Genomic DNA, 23,298 nt, shown 5'->3' with positions numbered 1-23,298 from the left:
CGGTTCTCGGCGCTACAGCCTGGAACCGCGCGACCGCTAACGTCGCAGATTCGAATCCTGCCTCGAGCATGGATGTGTGTGATGTCCTTAGGTTAGTTAGGTTTGAGTAGTTCTAAGTTCTAGGGGACTGATGACCTTAGCACTTAAGTCCCATAGTGCTCAGAGCCATTTGAACCATTTTTTTTTTTTTTTTTTTTTTTTTTTTTTGCAAGCATCTTCATGTTTGGAAGTTAATGGGCCTGTATCAATTTGACCCTGTATCGACTAGACCCAGTCTCCCCCACGTTGCGCCGTTTCCGAGTTAATTAGCGTTGAAGTCAGCTAATCAGACACTTGCGAGTGCAAATTCAAGCGGGCCGCCAGAGATGGCGTCGCCGTGTGTGTTCTTCGTGAGGCTTATTAAAACCGAAAGAAGAGAGTGATACAAAAGCCGAATGTAGCACAGTTGTAAGGATCGAACCCGAGCCAAAGGCTGAGCAGTCACGTGCCCTATCATCCACCTATAAGAACAGCTGACACTAATTCTGTTTGGCCGACCGCGCAAGAGCCTCATTGGCTAACTTCAGTGCTAATTATCTGGGAAACGGATCAATGTATCGATATTTTTTTACTATTTCTCAGCAAGACCTACCTTCCAACACCCTTTCAAGCTTTTCAGACTACTCTGTACGAATGTATCTTCACTTAACAACAATTAAATCGACTTTATAGTAAGTGCGCTTATTACTAATTAAATCTCTGTTTAACAAAATGGACAAGTGCGCTCACTGACAGTTCCATACAAACTTAATGATGTACATTACTGGCCATTAAAATTACTACACCATGAAGATGACGTGCTACAGACGCGAATTTTAACCGACAGGAAGAAGATGCTGTGATATGCAAATCATTAGCTTTTCAGAGCATTCACACTAGGTTGGCGCCGGTGGCGACATCTCCAACGTGCTGACATGAGGAAAGTTTCCAGCCGATTCCTCATACACAAAAAGCAGTTGACCGACGTTGCCTACTGAAACGTTGTTGTGATGCCGCGTGTAAGGAGGAGAAATGCGTACCATCACGTTTCCGACTTTGATAAAGGTCGGAGTGTAGTCTATCGCGATTGCGGTTTATCGTATCGCAACATTACTGCTCGCGTTGGTCGAGACCTAATGACTGTTAGCAGAATATGAAATCGGTGGGTTCAGGAGGGTAATACGGAACACCGTGCTGGATTCCAACGGCCTCGTATCACTAGCAGTCGAGATGACAGGCATCTTATCCGCATGGCTGTAACGGATCGTGCAGCTACGTCTCGATCCCTGACTCAACAGATGGGGACGTTTTCAAGACAACAACCCATCTGCACAAACAGTTCGACGACGTTTGCAGCAGCATGGACTCTCAGCTCGGCGACCATGGCTGCGGTTACCCTTGATGCTGCATCACAGACAGGAGCGCCTGCCATGGTGTACGAATGGCAAAACTTGATTTTTTCGGATGAATCCTGGTTCTCTTTACAGCATCATGATGGTCGTATCCGTGTTTGGAGACATCGCGGTGAGCGCACATTGGAAGCGTGTATTCGTCATCGCCATGGTGGTGTATCACCCGGCGTGATGGTATGGGGTGCCGTTGGTTAGATGTCTCGGTCGCCACTCGTTCGCAGTGACGGCACTTTGAACAGTAGACGTTACATTTCAGATGTGTTACGACCCTTACGGCCCTTTTCTGGATACAGAAAATGTTCGACTGCTGCCCTGGCCAACACATTCTCCAGATCTCTCACCAATTGAAAACGTCTGGTCAATGGTGCCCGAGTAACTGGCACGTCACATTGCACCAGTCACTACCCTTGATGAACTGTGGTATCGTTTTGAAGCTGCATGGGCAGCTGTACCTGTACACGCCATCCAAGCTCTGTTTGACTCCTTGCCCAGGCGTATCAAGGTCGTTATTACGGCCAGAGGTGGTTGTTCTGGGTACTGATTTCTCAGGATCTATGCACCCAAATTGCTTGAAAATGTAACAACATGTCAGTTCTAGTATAATATATTTATCCAATGAATACTCGTTTATCATCCGCATTTCTTCTTGGTGTAGCAATTTTAATGGCCAGTAGTGTATATAAACAGTGCATCCATTCCGGGAATCGAGGAAATCGACGATTTTTATCTGTTATCGACATTGATACTTTCAAGATATGAGGCCCAGGGACACCAAGACTTTCGAGAATGTTTTAATTTCAAGTTGAAGTTGAGTAATAAACGACGAAACAAATATTTTTTCATATATCATCACAAATTACCCATTTTCTGGGTTTTCCGTTAATTCTACCATGAAATCTTTCTCATTACCAAATTTAATGATTCTACGTCAAAGGGAAGAACCCTAAATTTTAATGAGTGAGTTTGCGGGTTTCAAAATATGTGACATAAATGGTCGTAACTTTTGATTGCATTGACTTAGAAGTTTCCCTTCTTTTACGTGTACAAGGGATTGTAAATTGATACTCCTGCCCGTAACTGGAAAATAGGGTTTTGAACAGTATGACAAACCACAGACAGACAGATGGACAACAATGTGATATTCTATAAGGGTTTATTTTTTACCAATTGAGCTACGATTCCTTAAAAAGTATAGCTACCACGGAAATCAATGTCCTGTATGTATAATGACGAGTCATACAGTTTAATTTCTAAGCTCGAAGAAAAAAGAATAAAAAGTGTAAGTAGGATGTTTAGGTTTTTATGTAGGTGGCGCTCTGTATGAAAATCACTGACTGTGCTGTGTGCAGTCTGTGACTGGTTGGACTCATTGTTGGAATATTCGCTTGTGTAGTGTTGGGCAGTTGGATGTGAACAGCCGTAGCGTTGTGCAGTTGGAGGTGAGCCGCTATCAGTGGTGGATGTGGAGAGAGAGAGATGCCAGAGTTTTGAGCGGACGATCTGGACGTGTGTCCGTCAGAGAAAGGAAATCTGTTTAATTGGATGTCACAAAATTATATATATATATATATATATATATATATATATATATATATATATATATATATATATATATATAACTTTTAAACGCTATTAAAGTAATTACATTGTTCTATGCTATTTTGTCTAAAACCGACATGATGAGACCATGGTGAGACCGTGGCTGTGTACAATTAATGTAGGTTAATTCTTACAAAGAAGAAAACAGCAACCAGCCACTATTTAAACTGCTATTTATTTAGGTAAATACCACCGTTACCGGTTTCGAACTGGTAAGCATAAATAAATATTTATTTATACTCTATTTCATCGTTTGGAGGTTGGTTATTTTCACATAGGGCGCTTTTTCTACCGTAGGGCAACAACACACCAAAAATACTTCACCACAGTGGAATAATAAAAATCGAAAACGGACGATAATGTAAAGCGCATCTTGAAAACCATGTGAACAGCCGTCTGACGATGAACTTGCCAGTTCTAAACCGGTAACGGCGCTATTTACCTAAATAAATAGCAGTATTAACAGTGGCTGGTTGCTGTTTTCTTCTTTGTAAGAATTAACCTACATTAAATACGTTGTTTGTTCTCTATCAAAATATTTCATTTGCTAATTATGCCTATCAGTAGTTAGTGCCTTCAGTAGTTAGAATCTTTTATTTAGCTGGCAGTATTGGCGCTCACTGTATTGCAATAGTTCGAGTAACGAAGATTTTTGTGAAGTAAGTGATCCATGAAAGGTATAGGTTATTGTTAGTCAGGGGCATTTTTTTGTAGGGATTATTGAAAGTCAGACTGCGTTGCGCTAAAAACATTGTGTGTCACTTTAGTGATGATCAGAATAAGTAAAGAGAGAACTGAGTACGATCAGTTTTACTCAGCTGTCTTTGTATCAACTAACGTAGAAGTTTACGAGCACAGTAACTCATAATTTTTCACAGGGGACGTTTCAAAAGGTTTTTAGGTCTGTGATTATTTGATAGTTTCTCCGGAACGTCACTGTCCACTTACACGAAATTTGTGTGGATGTCACTGCAGTAGTGGGCAGGGCAACGCCGACATTCTGCTGCAGCCCAGCTTACTCGAGACAACCGGTACCAGTCGCGCGTTACCGGTAGTGGACCCTCGCGAACGGTGACACAGCACACGGCGGGGACCGGGTCGAGGCAGAGAGAGAGACGCGTTAATAACACTTAGCTCGACAGCCGGGATTATTGCCTCGCTTGGCCATTAGACGCCGTATTTAAGGCGGAATTAATTTCAGTAGCGGAACTGGGAAAGCGGCTTAGCGGTGAAGCCTTCCCTCGGAAAACTCCGGGGAAACTGGGAAGGCGCTGCCGGGATGAATATTTAAAATGATAATCGCGTCTCAGACGCGCCTGCCTCGGCCTGGAGGAGGTGCAATTTGGCTAATGATGCAGCCACTCCGCGAACCAGGGGGTGGCGTGTGGGGAATGCGCTCATGTAACGCAGAAATAATGGAACGCAGCGAGGCCAGGGGGGGGGGGGGGGGGGGGGGGGGGGAATTCTGGGGCCGCGGGCGCAGTGTTGCACTCGCAAATGCGCGGGAGCCCGTACGGTGCGTATGTGACGCCGCGCGGCGCCTACAATGCCGCTCTTCTGTCTCCTCCCCCCAACACAAACTCTGGTCGCATTGTGCTCAGGCGAGCCGCTCCCGTCCCAGCACCGGCGGGTAATCGCGGAAGCCCGGCTGACACCCGCCGCAGGCCTTGGGGAGTTGGCCGGGCTTCCGGCCTTATTGCTATCCGAGAGCCGGTCACCCGAGTCGTTACGTGACTCACCGGTAAGCGGGCTTTCACGTTTATGAACTGTCGTCCTCATCACCATATTTGCGGTGACACAGCGAAATTGCGACAGATCGAAAATGGAAGAAGCCGCTTAGAGTGCTGTGATATGGGGATTGCGTCACACTGTGCGTTGTCGTCAACAGTGTCGTCATGCTAGGGCACGTCATTGTGATTTATCACATCCTCATCATCTCATATCATCGCCATCTCCTCTTTCTCCTCCACATCACCATCATCATTATCTCAGGTCATTGTAAAGTGAGGTGGTATTGCGCGGACGTGTAACAAGCACTAAGCTGAAACTTGGTTCAAATGGCTCTGAGCACTATGCGACTTACTTCTGAGGTCATCAGTCGCCTAGAACTTAGAACTAATTAAACCTAACTAACCTAAGGACATCACACACATCCATGACCGAGGCAGGATTCGAACCTGCGACTGCAGCGGTTGTTCGATTACAGACTGTAGCGCCTAGAACCGCACGGCCACTCCAGCCAGCGTAGCTGAAATTTCCTAGCAGATTAAAACTGTGTGCGGGACAGAGACTCGAACTCGGGACCTTTGCCTTTCGCGGGCAGGTTACTTTCTGAGCTACCCAAGCACGACTCAAGCTCCGTCCTCACGGCTTTTACTTCTGCCAATATCTCGTCTCCTACCTTCCAAACTTTACAGAAGCTCTCCTGTAAACCTTGCAGGAAGTTTCATATCAGCGCACACTCCGCTGCAGAGTAAAAATCTCATTCTGGAAACATCCCCCAGACTGTAGCTAAGCCATGTCTCCGCAATATCCTTTCTTTCAGGAGTGCTAGTTCTGCAAGGCTCGCAGGAGAGCTTCTGTAAAGTTTGTAAGGTAGGAGACGAGATACTGGCAGAAGTAAAGCTTTGAGAACGGAGTGTGAGTCGTGCTTCGGTAGCTCAGATGGTAGAGCACAGAGCACTTGCCCGTGAAGGCAAAGGTCCCGAGTTCGAGTCTCTGTCCGGCACACAGTTTTAATCTGCCAGGAACTTTCATATCAGCGCACACTTCGCTGAAGAGTGAAAATCTCATTCTGGAAGTATTAAGCTGTCAGAATGATACCTTAAAAGCCTTGGACTGAGGTGGTAGAAATCATGGAATACCTCCTAACATCGTGTCGGACCTCTTTTCGCACTGCCTAGCGGAGCAGCTAGACGTAGCATGGACTCATCACGACGTTGGAAGTCCCCTGCAGAAATATCGGGCCATGCAGTCACTACAGCCGCCCATATTGCGAAAGTATTGCCGGTGCAGGATTTTGTGCACCAACTGACCTCTCCATTATGACCCATAAACGTTCGATGGGATTCACGTCGGCTGCTCGAATTGTCCAGAATATTCCTCAAACTCATAACGAAGAGTTGTCGCCTTCTTTTCCCTGCTGAAATAGGGCATATAACTAATGAAAAGCAGTATATAGGTCAGTAAAATTTAGATAGTTTACTCATTCGATATTCTAATAACTCAAGACTAGTCTTACATCTCAGACCGGATATTACGTGAAATAATTTTTGTATGTGATTCAGTACTACAGCATGGGGTTCCCAGACGATAACGGGTACACTTTACAGTGGTACGGCACTTTATGAACCGCGTCTTCTCCTCACACCACATTTTACGTGTACAAGTAGGATAACTTTGAATCTCTGTATCGTGGAACGCATAAAAATTTCAAGAACATTTTCGAGATTGTTGCAGACCGGGCTCTAAGAAATATATTATAAAAATTTCAGCCATCTTCTGTGTACAGCCGTCTTGAAATCCTCGACTTGGTTTTGGTCCGCTGGTGACGGCGAAAATATAGTTAAAAATCCCTTTACGTGGAGAACCATGAGCTAATGGTGTCTCCGTAAGTTCCTTGAAGCCCATCGTAGACCACATCAAATGTAAAAAGAACCAGCCAACTTGATCCATTTGCCGAAGAATGAGGAAGTATGTACTATTCATACTTTGACCCTGTACTGAAGAGTAATGACACCAACACGGTACTTCTGTTTGATATAAAAATGGTTCCAAACACAGTGGCTAGCCAAAGCAGTTGATCCTACCTTTCAATTCCTAATAGAAAATGAGATATGAGCTTCGGAAAATCTTGTTTTTATGCGCTGCGTTTTGGAACATACTACAGGGTGTAAATAATTTCCGGGAACACTTTCAATTATTTATTGCACAAGAGCCAAACATTGTACAGATATCATACATATGTCATTCTGAAGAAAAACCCTGAAAGTCTTTTTTTTTCATGTGTACCGCCACAGCGTAGTTTGGTAATTTGCCTATAGTCAGCGCTAGTCGCAAAAATTGAAAGTTCAGTTGCGGAGCGAGCTGTTTCATGAAATGGCCTCCCTGATCACCAGATCTCACTTCATGTGACTCGTTTCTGTGGGGACACGTTAAAGATCTGGTGTTTGTACCGCCTCTACCACGTGATGTAGCAGAGCTCCGGATGAGAATACGGGGAGTAACTGCCACAGTCGACGATGCCATGCTGGGACGGGTTTGGCAAGAATTCCATTACCGTAATGACGTCTACCGGGTCACTCATGGTTCGCATATCGAATGTTCGCTGTGGGTTTGGGAAGGAGGGGGGAGGGCATGGTGTAGAGTGGGTAGGGGTAGGGTCTCGAGGCCTGACCACGGTGTCCCCACACTCCCAGCTGCCGGGACTGACATTGGGAGAGAAGGAAGTGTAAAGCGTATTGAAAATACAGAGAAATAAGATTTTTTTATTTATGTATTCTTAAAACGGCGAAATGCAAAGTAAGTCGGCAATAAAATGAAAACAATAAGAAATAAACAAAGAAAGCCTCTCCAAGCGGCGAGGAAGGCTGCGGCGCTTTGCCGTAGCTGGACCAGTCCGGTATGTCTTCAGGGAAAGATTTATTAGCTCCCAATTATGTGGTTCTGCATGTTCGGGGTCTTCTTTTCGTGGACAAGTATCAATTCTTATCCGGGAGTTCCAACTGCACTGTGCATCGCGGAAAGCAAGGCCTAGGTAATTTTAAAATTGTTGTTGAAGCTTCTGGTTGCGAACAATTTTGGTACGCCTTTATTGCAAGTAATTTCAGAAGTTCAAGACGTCTTTGGTAATGAACAGCGTGTCCTTTGATCCGCGCGATTGCTTCGGCTTTCGTACGAGGGTACTAGGTTGTTGTTGTTGTTGTTGTTGTTGTTGTGGTGGTCTTCAGTCCAGAGGCTGGTTTGATGCACTTCTCCATGCTCTCTCCTGAGCATGCCTTTTCATTTCCGAATAACTACTACAGTCTGCGTCCTTCTAAATCTGTTTCGTGTATTCATTTCTTGGTCTCCGTCTACGATTTTTACCCTCCACGCTTCCCTCCAGTACTAAATTGGTGACCCCTTCATGCCTCAAATCGTGTCCTACCAACCGATCTCTCCTTCTAGTCAAGTTGTCCCATAAATTCCTCTTCTCCACAGTTCTACCCGGTACCTCCTCATTAGTTACATGATGTACCCATCTAATCTTTAGTATTCTTCTGTAGCACCACATTTCTATTTCTTCTTGTCTACACTGTTTATGGTCCACGTTTCACTTCCATAAATAGCTACACTCCACACATATACCTTCAGAAAAGACTTCCTGACACCTATATCTATACGCAATGGTTTCCTTGTCATAACCAGTCTACATTTTGTATCCTCTCTACTACGACCACCTTCACTCATTTTGTTTCCCAAACAGCAAAATTCATTTACTGCGTCAAGTATCTCATTTCCTAATCTAATTCCCTTAGTATCAACTGATTTAATTCGACCACACTCCGTTACCCTCATTTTGCTTTTGTTGATGTTCATTGTAAAAGGTATAGTCCGGGAAATGGAGGGATTGTGGATCGATATGTGCCGGCGTCACTCGGAGACAGTACCATCAGATCACGAGCTGCACGACTCACTAATTGTGTTATTCCAATATTTACTAGAAATTTCGCCAGTCGTTGCTTCCAATAGAGGACTGCTCGACCGAATAAGAGAGCACCAAATGTGAAATGGGCCAAGCACATCCTAACTGGATAGGCTGCCCACGCCGCCGAGCATAGGAGCCATGATCGAATCCTAGGTAATTTTTGACTCCAAAAACGTTAAATGTGTCTTTATGCATGCGCGACTACATCCAGCAGAGGCTTCTTATTCGCGAGGTGCTTCTAGCCGTGGAGCATGAGGAAGCCAGTGCAGCAAGAAGTCAAACTGAAACCAATGCGTGCGCATCGAAGAAACTGGAGGGTCAAAGAATCGTGTGGAACAATTCTGTTTGCTGTGGATACGTATCCTGTAGGGAACGACTCATTTAAGGAAACACCGTTATAAGAAATGCCATATTGACACAACTCCTTCAGGAATATCATCAATATTAAAAAATGGAATAACAGTAACGTGTCCTAAAGATATGAGACCTTTTAATAGTTTCTGGTGAAGGTTTCAAAGAACTAGGCCAAGAATTAATTCATCTAGGTGCACATTGTCGAGAAGTCAGCAATTCAGATATCATGCCATATCCCTCTAATATAAGTATACATGTCAAAGAACAGGCTGATACAATTCGAAACAGCATAAAACTTCCGGTTACTGAGGAAGTTACTAATAAAAGACGTTCTAAGACAGTTAATATGTGGACTGATTCGTACAATAATATATATAATCTGATGCTTACAGCATTTAACATAAACAAACACTGGTCTCTTGTGAATAATATTTTATCTACAACTAAATTCCTGGTCGTTAAGATCAGGGGAGTAAATATTATGAAAGCTACAGAAGAGATGATGACCGGAACGTTTCGCCGAGCATGCGAAATTTTGTTTTGTTTCCGACTACGGTACCAATGTAATAAAAAACTTTGGAAAATCACAGAAGTCTTCCTTGTGCTGCTCACTGTATTACAGCGCTTAGCCACACTTCCGATTGACTTAGCATCTTGTTAAACGATGAAGCTAACATCGCAGCATGAAGAAAAGTGGCATCTGCTCAGCGTTGAAACCAGAGGGCAGCGCTCGCAGGAACAGCTTGTACACTGTCCTAGATTCCTTACACGCTCTGTATAACCAAGTTGCTGTGTACTAAGGAAAATAATCCCCGTTATGATCTGTAGGAATATGACAATGAACCTGCAGGAAGACTTGTAGATTTCTCGCAATCATTCGTGAGGGCGCAGATGAGTTAGAAGATAAAAAAGAATCTCAAATCCAGGACAAAGACAGAGGCTGTAACTGTGAGGTGAGTTTAATTAGTTTACTTATAAGTATTGTTGCATTATGATGCAAGGAAAGGACAGATATATAACAAACTACCGTAACTGCTGCATACTGGCAGATGTGTATTTGTTAACAGCACGTACAAGGGTTAAAAGGACGAGCACTAAGGCGTAATTATTTCCAACATAAAGGGACTAAATCCATTTTGCATCTCCCGGTATCTCAGTAAGTTTGACATAAATTAAAATCAGGAAATTCCTAACTGTGCGAGATAAAAGCGTCCAACTGCTCAGGTACAACATGCAACCATTTACGTAATCGTTTTTGCGTAGTTAGTGCATAGTGTCTGACAGCGAAACGGAAGTATTATAATTCGTATAATATTTCTTCATCGTAAAACTATTTTTCCGGTTATTCTTTCACGTTTTCCACAACCGTTATGTACTATGTCTCTCTTTTATTTACTAAAGTTCAAGTGCAGTGCCGTAGCCAGCCAGAAAGAGATATCCTTTCAAGCAGATGAGGTAGACGTCTATATTTTAATGCACCCATGCGCTCACATCTTAAAGTCGTGGAACAGACACGAAAAGGATTTAGCAGGCCTGACTGCAGTCGTAATACGTATTTTACACTGAAGAGCAAAAGAAACTGGTACACCTACCTAATATCGTGTAGGGCTCCCTCGAGCACACAGAAGTGCCGCAATACAACGTAGTATGGACTCGACTAATGCCTGAAGTAGTGCTGGAAGGAATTGACACCATGACACTATGAACCCTGCAGGGCTATCCATAAATCCTTAAGAGAACAAGCGGTGGACAGGACGTTACAAGGCATCTCAGATATGCTCATGTCTGGGGAGTTTAGTGGTCAGCGGAAGTGTTTAAACTCAGAAGAGTGTGCTGGAGCCACTCTGTAGCCAATCTGGACGTGTGCGGTGTCTTATTACTGTGCTGGAATTGCCCAAGTCCGTCGGAATACATATTTGACATGAATGGATGCAGGTGTTCAGACAGGATGCTTACTTACGTATCACTTACCAGACTCGTGTCTAGACGTATCAGCAATCCCATACCACTCCAACTGCACACGCACCACGCCATTACAGAGCCTCCACCAGCTTGAATAGTCCCCTGCTGACACGCAGGGTCCATGGATTCATGAGGTTGTCTCCATAGCCAAACGCTCCATCCGCTCGATTCAGTTTGAAACGACACTTGCCCGACCACGCATCAACAGTCCAATGTCGGTGTTGAGGGACCCGGGGCAGACGTAAAACTTCGCGTCGTGCAGTCATCAAGGGAACACGAGTGGGTCTTCGGTTCCTAAGCCCCGTATCGATGATGTTTCTTTGAAAGGTTCGCAAGCTGACAGTTGTTATGGGGTAGCATTGCAATCTGCAGCAATTTGCGGAAGGGTTGCAATTCTGTCACGCTGAATGATTCGCATCAGTCGTCGTTGGTCCCGTTCTTGCAAGATCTTTTACCGGTCGCAGCGATGTAGGAGATTTGAATTTTTACCGGATTGCTGATATTCACGGTACACTCGTGAAATGGGGATAAATCCTCACTTCATCGCAATGTCGGAGGTGCTGTGTTCCATCGCTCCTTCGCCGACTTTAATACCAAGTCCACACTCACTTTAATCTTCATAACCTGCCATGGTAGTAGCAGTAATCGATCTAACAACTGCACCAAGCACTTGCTGTCAGCGCCGTATTTTACCTGTTTACATATCGCTGTACCTGAATACGCTTGCCTACGCCAGTTTGCCTGGCGCTTCAGTGTACGTATCTCAGCAACAAGCGCAGCTAGCGAACGGTGCTTTAGCAAAGCTGGCATGTTATTAACACATCGCCACAGCCAAATAAACACAAAAAGCGTCAGCGATCTACTGCTGATCGACAGTAACTACAAATCATTTTCTCTTGCAAACAGATGAAAAGTGTGAAAAGCTACAGCTGTAAATGTACAACGTTGTCGATATGCCCTGTTAGTAAAAACAGTCGTCTCCTACATTTCTTGGATAGAATTTGTGTAATATGTACGAAGTTTCCTGTTAATGACAGGAAGAATAAATCTGTTTGGAAGTGAGTCATATATTTTCCTGTGGTTGTACTGAAATATCAGATTATTTTTCACCGACTGTATGAAGTTAGGTGTGGCATGTAAGCGTTCTTGAAATCGTTACTTTTGCCTTTGAAGGAGAAAGAGTGCGAGAGAAAGCTTTTGGACCGGTGAAGTGAGGCACGGCGAGACTTCTACCAGGACTGGTCACGCACTGTTATTTTCATGCCCAGAGTCCGGAGTCCGACTGAGCGAGTACATGACCGAGCAGAGTCATTTGAGGCTGCACCCGAGCGGCTCGCTCCTCCATATAGCAGCCGAGCGGTAACTGGTCAAATATAGGCGCTGCAGCACTCTCGCTTCAAACTACATATGAGTGCCAATGCCAGGCGTATAAAACTGCACGCGCGACAGAATCGCTTTCCGGGTAGTATTACGCTCGTCTGTAGGCGTTAGTCGGAGCGATGCCCGGCACGCTGCGACTGCAGAAAAGAAACAAAAGCGGTCGCCATATTTCACAGACGACACATGCACAGAATATTTACTTCAGATTACACCTTACCCGTGAAAGCACGATTTAACGAAAATTGTTGTTGCTTACATTGTTTGGTGGTATACCGTCAGATTTTTGGATAAATATCATCCACACAATCCTGAAGATAGCAAGGACATTTAAGTGCGAAAACTATCTTACAATCAGCTGAACAGCTCATGCATCCAAGCTACAGACAATAATAATATACATAACAACGGGAAAGGAAACCGAAGACTTGTTAGATGACGATCACTGGCACTTTAGGGAAAGTAAAGTCACCGGAGAAGGAGTTCTGACGTTGCGGTTGATAATGGAAGCAAGACTTTGAGAAAATCAGAACATTTTCATATGACTATCTACCCAGAGAAAGCGTTCAACAATGTAAATTGGTGTAGCATGTTTAAAAATCTTAGGAAAATAGGTCTAAGTTGCAGGGAAAGACGGGTAAAACACAATGTGAACAGGAGACAAGAGGAATAAAAATTAATGAAAGAACGGGAACTAAGTCCTCAGATCAGAAAGGCTGTAAGACTGGGATGCTGTCTTTCTGACGTAGTAATCAATCTATAGATCGAAAAAGTAATGATGGCCAAAGAAACATAGTTTCTGGAATGGATTTAAAAATCACGATAAAAGAATATCAATGATAAGATTCACGGATGACATTGCTATGCCCAGTGAAAACGGGGAAGAATTGCGGAACTTACTGAATGGAATGAGCGTTCTACTGAGCAAGAAAGTAAAGGGGATTAACATAAATGTTATTAGTGAAAAAAAGAACGTCAAACATAAGGCCTACGAAGTAGACTGAGTGAAGAAATTCTACTACCTTGGAAGAAAAATAACGTGTTACGGACGAAGCAAAGAGGACATCAGATTATCACAAGCAGAGAGGGAATTTCTGGCCAAAATTAGTGCACTAGTATCAAACATCGGCCTTTAAGGAAGAAATTTCTGAGAACTCACGTTGAACCACAGAACTCTGTGAAAGCGAATGGTCCGCTGTAGGAATAAAAGAAATAGAATCAGAGTTTTTGAGGCGTGGTACTCTAGAAAGCAGTTCAAAATTGAGTGGATTCATAAGATATGAAATGAGGAGGTTCTCTGCATAAACGACGAAGATGTGCAGAACATTGACAAGAATAAGGAACAGGATGACAGAATATCTGCTGGAACATCAAGGAATAACTTATATGGTAATTGAGGGTAAAAACTGTAGGGGAAGACAGAGACTAGATATATGCAACAAGTAGCGGAAGACGTTGCGTGCAAGCTCCATTCTAATATTAAGTGGTTGGCACAGGAGAAGCATTCTCGATGGGCCGCTTCAAACTTCCAGCAGACTGATAGCACAAAAAATGATTACCTAACCCAGCTATAACGAGCTGTAAATGGACTCGTAACTGTCGGTAATGAACTGTGACTGATTCCCTTGTCACACTTTGACTACTTCGTTCTCAAATTTTTGCGTTAGGTTTACGTGGTTTGTTATGCCTCTATTTGCCGTCCTTTTTGGCGCAGACGTGTTTCCCATTTCGTTTAACAACACGTGGAAATGCTAGAGGGGCGGTTGTAAATCCTTGTTTCACCGAGGAACTTACGTATACAATATGTTAAACGTTCTTGCGGTACCGTTTTGTTTCACATTTGACATATAAGTTTCCTGCCAGCTTTCAGAAGTTCTTAAGTAAGCTTATTAAGTTGTTACGTAAGCTTGTGAAGTAACCCATTAATACCATGACTTGTCGTCGAGTAATGCTATACTGACCCGCTGAATTTTTTCTGCCTGTGTGGATGTAGTGGACATATCTTGACAATGAAAATCAGACTTAACTGTTCATCGCGTTCTGAGCACTGTAATATCAAGTGTACCAGATAGAAATTACTGATATATTGTAAGGGTACTGCTTGTTATTAAGTTTTGAGTAGATGTAAGAACGTCTCCAGAAAATAGTCCTATTTAAAATGTCCTCTTTTAATCCGTTAACACTGGCCCACGAAATAATATTTGTTTTAAGAACAAGTTAACAAGGGATCACTTATCTTGCACAACTGTTGTTCTATGGGCAGCAATGAACATTTAAATTTACTTTAATGGTCAATTCGCCTATCACACAGCTCACCACCTGATTTACGAAATATGTAAATGCTCCATCTTACAGAACAAACATGTGCAATGAGCATACCTGACTCACAATTGGGACCCAAACACTTTTCCACACAAAGATTGAAATAATTGAACAACAGAACAAATATTGAATGGGACTTGAGATGTCGCCGGCCCCTACGAAAATCGCGAGGCAACCTAACTGCAAAACCTGAAATATGCGGGTGAAGACGCTAACAATATATGCGTTTCTAAATAACCGAGAGCCGATTTACTGTTGTAAATGCTGATACTTTGTATGTTCAAATTACAAACCATAAATGTGTGTCATTGTTTCCGTGAGGCTATTGCAAACGAGATTCTCGTGATTGACGATGTTCAGGAGACACCAATGAATGGGAGTAAGGAACAGCTTGAAGCTAGAGTGAGACGACTCAAAAGCACTGGGAGGAAGCATGCTATCATACATAAATAACAAGTAGGAGTCAATGAAATGTCAAATCTGTTCTCAGAGTTTCATGTGCATGTACTGTTTCTTTTTTTTTCTTTTTTGCAAAGTACAAATGTGTAAAAATGTAAGTTCTTTACTTTGAAAATTAAAGCAATTATATAATGGGTAATTGGAGTTTGCTAATAATAACGTCCTCTTCAGATACATGAATGTGTATCAAGAGTTATGCATGTGGCCATGTAAAGCTTCTAATCGCATCTTAAGTTTAAAATAGGCCATGTGCATCATATTTGATCACACCATATTGATATTTTGGCCGTAATTTTTTTGCTTTTTATTTTAAAAAAAGTTGAATCTAGTATATCTGATCACGCATGAAACGACAAAAAACCATTTTCACCTGATAAATATGGTGTGATCAAATATGATGCACATGGCCTATTTTAAACTTAAGATGCGATTAGAAGCTTTACATGGCCACATGCATAACTCTTGATACACATTCATGTATCTGAAGAGGACGTTATTATTAGCAAACTCCAATTACCCATTATATAATTGCTTTAATTTTCAAAGTAAAGAACTTACATTTTTACACATTTGTACTTTGCAAAAAAGAAAAAAAAAGAAACAGTACATGCACATGAAACTCTGAGAACAGATTTGACATTTCATTGACTCCTACTTGTTATTTATGTATGATAGCATGCTTCCTCCCAGTGCTTTTGAGTCGTCTCACTCTAGCTTCAAGCTGTTCCTTACTCCCATTCATTGGTGTCTCCTGAACATCGTCAATCACGAGAATCTCGTTTGCAATAGCCTCACGGAAACAATGACACACATTTATGGTTTGTAATTTGAACATACAAAGTATCAGCATTTACAACAGTAAATCGGCTCTCGGTTATTTAGAAACGCATATATTGTTAGCGTCTTCACCCGCATATTTCAGGTTTTGCAGTTAGGTTGCCTCGCGATTTTCGTAGGGGCCGGCGACATCTCAAGTCCCATTCAATATTTGTTCTGTTGTTCAATTATTTCAATCTTTGTGTGGAAAAGTGTTTGGGTCCCAATTGTGAGTCAGGTATGCTCATTGCACATGTTTGTTCTGTAAGATGGAGCATTTACATATTTCGTAAATCAGGTGGTGAGCTGTGTGATAGGCGAATTGACCATTAAAGTACATTTAAATGTTCATTGCTGCCCATAGAACAACAGTTGTGCAAGATAAGTGATCCCTTGTTAACTTGTTCTTAAAACAAATATTATTTCGTGGGCCAGTGTTAACGGATTAAAAGAGGACATTTTAAATAGGACTATTTTCTGGAGACGTTCTTACATCTACTCAAAACTTAATAACAAGCAGTACCCTTACAATATATCAGTAATTTCTATCTGGTACACTTGATATTACAGTGCTCAGAACGCGATGAACAGTTAAGTCTGATTTTCATTGTCAAGATATGTCCACTACATCCACACAGGCAGAAAAAATTCAGCGGGTCAGTATAGCATTACTCGACGACAAGTCATGGTATTAATGGGTTACTTCACAAGCTTACGTAACAACTTAATAAGCTTACTTAAGAACTTCTGAAAGCTGGCAGGAAACTTATATGTCAAATGTGAAACAAAACGGTACCGCAAGAACGTTTAACATATTGTATACGTAAGTTCCTCGGTGAAACAAGGATTTACAACCGCCCCTCTAGCATTTCCACGTGTTGTTAAACGAAATGGGAAACACGTCTGCGCCAAAAAGGACGGCAAATAGAGGCATAACAAACCACGTAAACCTAACGCAAAAATTTGAGAACGAAGTAGTCAAAGTGTGACAAGGGAATCAGTCACAGTTCATTACCGACAGTTACGAGTCCATTTACAGCTCGTTATAGCTGGGTTAGGTAATCATTTTTTGTGCTATCAGTCTGCTGGAAGTTTGAAGCGGCCCATCGAGAATGCTTCTCCTGTGCCAACCACTTAATATTAGAATGGAGCTTGCACGCAACGTCTTCCGCTACTTGTTGCATATATCTAGTCTCTGTCTTCCCCTACAGTTTTTACCCTCAATTACCATATAAGTTATTCCTTGATGTTCCAGCAGATATTCTGTCATCCTGTTCCTTATTCTTGTCAATGTTCTGCACATCTTCGTCGTTTATGCAGAGAACCTCCTCATTTCATATCTTATGAATCCACTCAATTTTGAACTGCTTTCTAGAGTACCACGCCTCAAAAACTCTGATTCTATTTCTTTTATTCCTACAGCGGACCATTCGCTTTCACAGAGTTCTGTGGTTCAACGTGAGTTCTCAGAAATTTCTTCCTTAAAGGCCGATGTTTGATACTAGTGCACTAATTTTGGCCAGGAATTCCCTCTCTGCTTGTGATAATCTGATGTCCTCTTTGCTTCGTCCGTAACACGTTATTTTTCTTCCAAGGTAGTAGAATTTCTTGAGGTCCATGACTAAGGAATTTATTGCTAGCGCACTCGAGCATATGTAATTTCGATGGATTGCTCACGAGCAGCCTGCGATATGTAAGCTATAAGAGAATCTCAGACCAGAGAGCAGTGTTGGCTGCAGTAGGAACTGTGTAGCAGTAGGAGTTAGTAGTAGCTAGCAGTCGTGTGTGTGGAGTTGGCTGGACCGGTCGTGGGGAGCGATGGCGGTGCCTGAGCGATGTAGTATAAGGTAAAAGCAGCCTCGCGCAAATGTACTATTGTTATATCAAGTCCCATGTAAAGGTTTTTAAAAATACCTTAATATTAATCTTTCTTATAAAAATTAACTTTTGACAATCATTCATCTCAATTTAAAGAATTTACTAATTTCTCCAATCCATGGTCATCCCGATTATTGTAAAGAGAAATCAGTTGTTTATTTTTATACATGACAAATCTATCGGCCAGCATTGCACAGGTCTATGCCAGAAAAATTTCTTATAGGAGCAGATATATATGCGTTATCCGGCGACTTCATTGAGGTAAGAATTTTCACTTCATTCAGTATGATCTTTCAGTGCCATGACGCACCACTGCTGACGTTCAAATTTACCAGTTAATTATTGAAGGCTTATATATGAGTCATATTTTTTAATAGGAGGTTAGTCACATTGTGTTATTGGTAGGTTACGGAATTTAGCTGTCGGTAGATTACACTGAATGTGAATGTTATATAATTATACTTTTTACTGTTGAGAGGTTACAAGACCTAAGCAGCAACCACCAACCATCTCTTCGTCTGCGTACGGCAGACAAATTATGGCCCAAAACCGAGACAAGAGAGGACTCTTTGCTCCCACGCTGTGCCGGTCTAGGCTTCGCTAATTCCTTATTGTTCGAGACACTGCTCGCCAGAGAGCAGCGCCCAAACTATCAAAAAATGTGTTCAAATGTGTGTCAGTTCCTAAGGGACCAAACTGCTGAGGTCATCGGTCCCTAGACTTACACACTACTTAAACTAACTTATGGTAAGAACAACACACATATCCATGTCTGAGGGAGGATTCAAATCTCCAGCAGGAGGGACCACGCAACCCGTGACATGGTGCCTCAAACCGCGGGGTCACTCGGAGCGGCCCCAAACTATCCATCTTGACTGACCAAAGACTGTCTTCATCCTAGACGTCGACTTGTAGGCACATTTTACGTCCCAAAAGTGCTCGTGAGTTAAAGGATAGTAAAAGATAAAATCTGACAAACAATTTTCAATTCACCAAATGAACGAATGACGAATCGCATGTGCAGCACTATGCATTAACTACCATGTTTCTTTAAGGCATATTGTTTGACATGTCGACTGCGGTGACTATATACAGCCCCGTCATCATAGACAGCGACGCACGCTTAACATCTCAGGAGCTCCTTAAAGTAGTCCACTCATACGGCAGTAGAAGAGACCCGTCTCCATACGTCTCGCCCCTTTTGCGGTAGATCTCTGGTTCGAATCCTGGTGGTAGAAGAAGTTATCGTCGCCAGTATTTAGTCGTGAGCTAAATAAGAGATGGCCAACGGCCTTGCCGCAGTGGTAATACCGGTCGTCGCCAGATCGCCGAAGTTAAGCGCTGTCAGGCTGGGCTAGCACTTGGATGGGTGATCATCCGGTATGCCGAGCGCTGTTGGCAAGCGAGGTGCACTCAGCCCTTGTGAGGCAAACTGAGGAGCTACTTGATTGAGAAGTAGCTTTTGCGGTCTCGTAAACTGACATACGTTCGGGAGAGTGGTGTTCTGACCACATGCCCCTCCATATCCGCGTCCAGTAGTGACACCTTTAGGCTGAGGATGACACGGCGGCCTGGCAATGCTGTTGGACCTTCATGGCCTGTCCGGACGGAGTATGTAAGAGATGGTGACATCAATCTTTTGTGTGTGTTCGGAAGCGCTGAAATCGGGGATAAGTAAGCGTCATTTGTGACTTGCTCCCCTTGACAGGAGGCCCATGTATTCACTTTGTTGGAGGCAATGATGCGGTGAATTCCAGAGTATATCAGCGAAAGTCCACACCGTTGCAGCTCAACCAAATTCTGCAATATGTTCACAAAATGAATGTTGTTATTCTTCCGTATTGCTTGGGTGTACAGAGATTATAGCACGCCCGCCGGAGTGGCCGAGCGGTTCTAGGCGCTACAGTCTGGAACCGCAAAACCGCTACGGTTGCAGGTTCTAATCCTGCCTCGGGCATGGATGTGTGTGATGTCCTTAGGTTAGTTAGGTATAATTAGTTCTAAGCCCTAGTGGACTGATGACCTCAGAAGTTAAATCCCATAGTGCTCAGAGCAATCTGAACCATTTGATTATAGCACAGTTCCAGGACCGCCCCCAAAATTTGCTCGGTGCATTTAGGCTTCATTCAGTGCACGAGAATGAAAGCCAGTGATCTGAGTTTGAGTTTTTATCGGTTGTTTGTCACTGGGCCTTGGCCTTAGTTTTAAGGGCGAATTCAATAAACTGCGGCTTTTTCAACAGAGTATTCCATCAGTATAATTCCAACAGTGAATTTAAGAGCCCCGATTGGAGTATAGTCACATCAGGCGTACCAAGTGGACTCAGTAAGGCGGAGAAACAGCAGCGTACGTCGCATAGCAGGACAGAGGGGGCAGAACAGGGTGAGTCGTCAATGACGTCACGCACACTCGCCCTGTAATTACGTTGGCGGCCGCTGCGCGTCGCCAGTTTCGTCAACAGGGCGGGCGGGTGACACAATTGAAATAATTACTGGCTGGCGATTTACGACCCCTGCTGCAAGGGTGGATCATCTTTGTGTACGCCTGTGTAGAGGGGACGGGGAGTAAAAAATGGGTTCGGCACGCTGGCGTCTGTGCCGTCCTGCACTTTATAATGGAGAGCGATTCGTTGGCGGTGCACCCGGGCGGCGGTTATGTCATTAAGGGCTGCGACGGACTGGCGACAAATTAAAGCGGCCTCCAGGGGGCAGAATCGCTTAAAAGGCACCCCGTCACCGAGAGGCCAGTGGTGGCAGATAGGAGGGGCGTTACTCATTGCCGGCACAAACCGGCTCAGGTGAGGCGGCCGAGACAGCTGCGTGCAACAGTTGTCAAGTAGCTCACGATTACTGAGAATACGATTCGTGTCACCTACCGGCTTCTCAATACTCTCATTTCAGTGTCAGTAAGCAGTATCTGCAGCGAGCAGCTACCTCTTTGCACTGCATTCAGTGACCTCTGCTTATTTCTAAATACGCCACTGGCCATTAAAATTGCTACACCACGAAGATCACGTACCACAGACGTGAAATTTAACCGACAGGAAGAAGATGCTGTGATATGCAAACGATTAGCTTTTCAGAGCGACACCTACAATAGGCTGACATGAGGAGAGTTTCCAACCGATTTCTGGTCTCGCGGTTCTAGGCGCGCAGTCCGGAACCGTGCGACTGCTACGGTCGCAGGTTCGAATCTTGCTTCGGGCCTGGATGTGTGTGATGTCCTCAGGTCAGTTAGGTTTAAGTAGTTCTAAGTTCTAGGGGACTGATGACCACAGCAGTTGAGTCCCATAGAGCTCAGAGTCATTTGAACCATTTGAACCAACCGATTTCTCATACACAAACAGCAGTTTACCGGCGTTGCCTGCTGAAACGTTGTTGTGATGCCTCGTGTAAGGAAGAGAAATGCGTACCATCGCGTTTCCAACTTCGATAAAGGTCGGATTGTAGCCTATCGCGATTGCGATTTATCGTATCGCGACGTTGCTGCTCGCGTTGGTCGAGATCCAATGACTGTTAGCAGAATATGGAATTGGTGGGTTCACGAGGATAATACGGAACGCCGTGCTGGATCCCAACGGCCTCGTATCACTAGCAGTCGAGATGACAGGCATCTTATCCGCATCTCTGTAACGGATCGTGCAGCCACGCCTCGATCCCTGAGTCATCAATGGGGACGTTTGCAAGACAATAACCATGTGCACGAACAGTTCGACGACGTTTGCAGCAGCATGGACTGTCAGCTCGGAGACAATGGCTGCCGTTAGCCTTGACGCTGCATCACATACAGGAGCGCCTGCGATGGGGAACACAAAGACAAACCTGGGTGCACGAATGGCAAAACGTCATTTTTTCGGATGAATCCAGGTTCTGTTTACAGCATCATGATGGTCGCATCAGTGTTTGGCGACATCGAGGTGAACGTACATTGGAAACGTGTATACGTCATCACCATAAGGGCGTATCACCCGGCTTGATGGTATGGGGTGCCATTGGTTACACGTCTAGGTCACCTCTTGTTCGCATTGATGGCACTTTGAACAGTGGACGTTACATTTCAGATGTTTTACGACCCGTGGCTCTACCCTGCATTCAATCCCTACAAAACCCTACATTTCAGCAGGATAATGCACGACAACATGTTGCAGGTCCTGTACGGGCCTTTCTGGGTGCAGAAGATGTTCGACTGCTGCCCTAGCCAGCACATTCTCCAGATCTGTCACCAATTGAAAACGTCTGGTCAATGGTGGGCGAGCAACTGGCTCGTCACAATACGCCAGTGACTACTCCTCATGAACTGTGGTATCGTGTTGAAGCTGCATGGGCAGCCATCCAAGCTCTGTTTGACTCAATGGCCAGGCGAATCAAGGCCGTTATTACAGCCAGTGGTGGTTGTTCTGGGTGCTGATTTCTCAGGATCTACGCGCCCAAATTGAGTGAAAATTTAATCACATGTCATTTCTAGTATAATATATTTGTCCAATTAGTACCCGTTTATCATCTTTACTTCTTCTTGGTGTAAGAATTTTAATGGCCTGTAGTGTAATAAGGATACCGGAGAAAAAAATTGTCATCCCTGGAAGAGATCACAGTAATACTGTGGAACACCGTCTCCAGCTTTCATATTGGGGTTAGTTCGGCGTGAAAGAGAGTCCACAAGATTTTTGAGGTACGCCATGTCCAGCTGAATCCATTCACCGATGAGCAGGTCGCATAGAGCCTCCATATTGCGTGAATATTGGTTGCTAGGATTCACCCGCTGTTCCCAAAGGTCGCAGATCTTTTCTGTGGGACTCAGTTCGGGAGATTGAACTGGCCACTCGAGGTGTGATGTGGTGCCTGAGTGTTCGTCAGACTAGTGTCACAGACGTATGCAACTTGGCCAACTCAGTTGTTGTTATCTTGTTGAGGGTAGTGTCCACAGCATTCGTATCACGAAGACGCAGAATTAAGATCAAAACTCGGTCACCGTGAATCTCGAAATATACTGGCTGGTTCATGTTTGCGATTACCTGAATCAGTGCCCCCAAAATATCACAGAGCCCTCTCCATTTCGAACTACACCTTCCTCATTTGTCCGTCGAAGCTCTCGACGCTTTGCATTACTTGAAAAGAGGAAAAAATCGTTAATTGCCAAACTACACTAAGCACCCCCAGTCAGCTAGTGTCCAGTTTCTGCATTGTTTGGTCCGTTGGAGATGGTCAGCTTTAGGTATCGATGTTGATGAAAGCTTGTTTTGAAGTACACGATCCCAAATGTCAATTGTATTCAATTCTCTTCACAAGAAGTCGGGAACTTGACGTGATGGAATGGCATCCACTGGTAGCAGAAAATACTATCCAGTCAATCTATATTATCACGTTGTTTACATTTCCTTCATCAGACAAGATGCTTCGATAATAGACCATGCAGTTA

The sequence above is a fragment of the Schistocerca gregaria genome, chromosome 1 (assembly GCF_023897955.1).
Source record: "Schistocerca gregaria isolate iqSchGreg1 chromosome 1, iqSchGreg1.2, whole genome shotgun sequence".
Taxonomy (NCBI): Eukaryota; Metazoa; Arthropoda; class Insecta; order Orthoptera; family Acrididae; genus Schistocerca; species Schistocerca gregaria.
The sequence above is the reverse complement of the archived record's forward strand: the minus strand, read 5'-3'. Positions refer to the sequence as shown.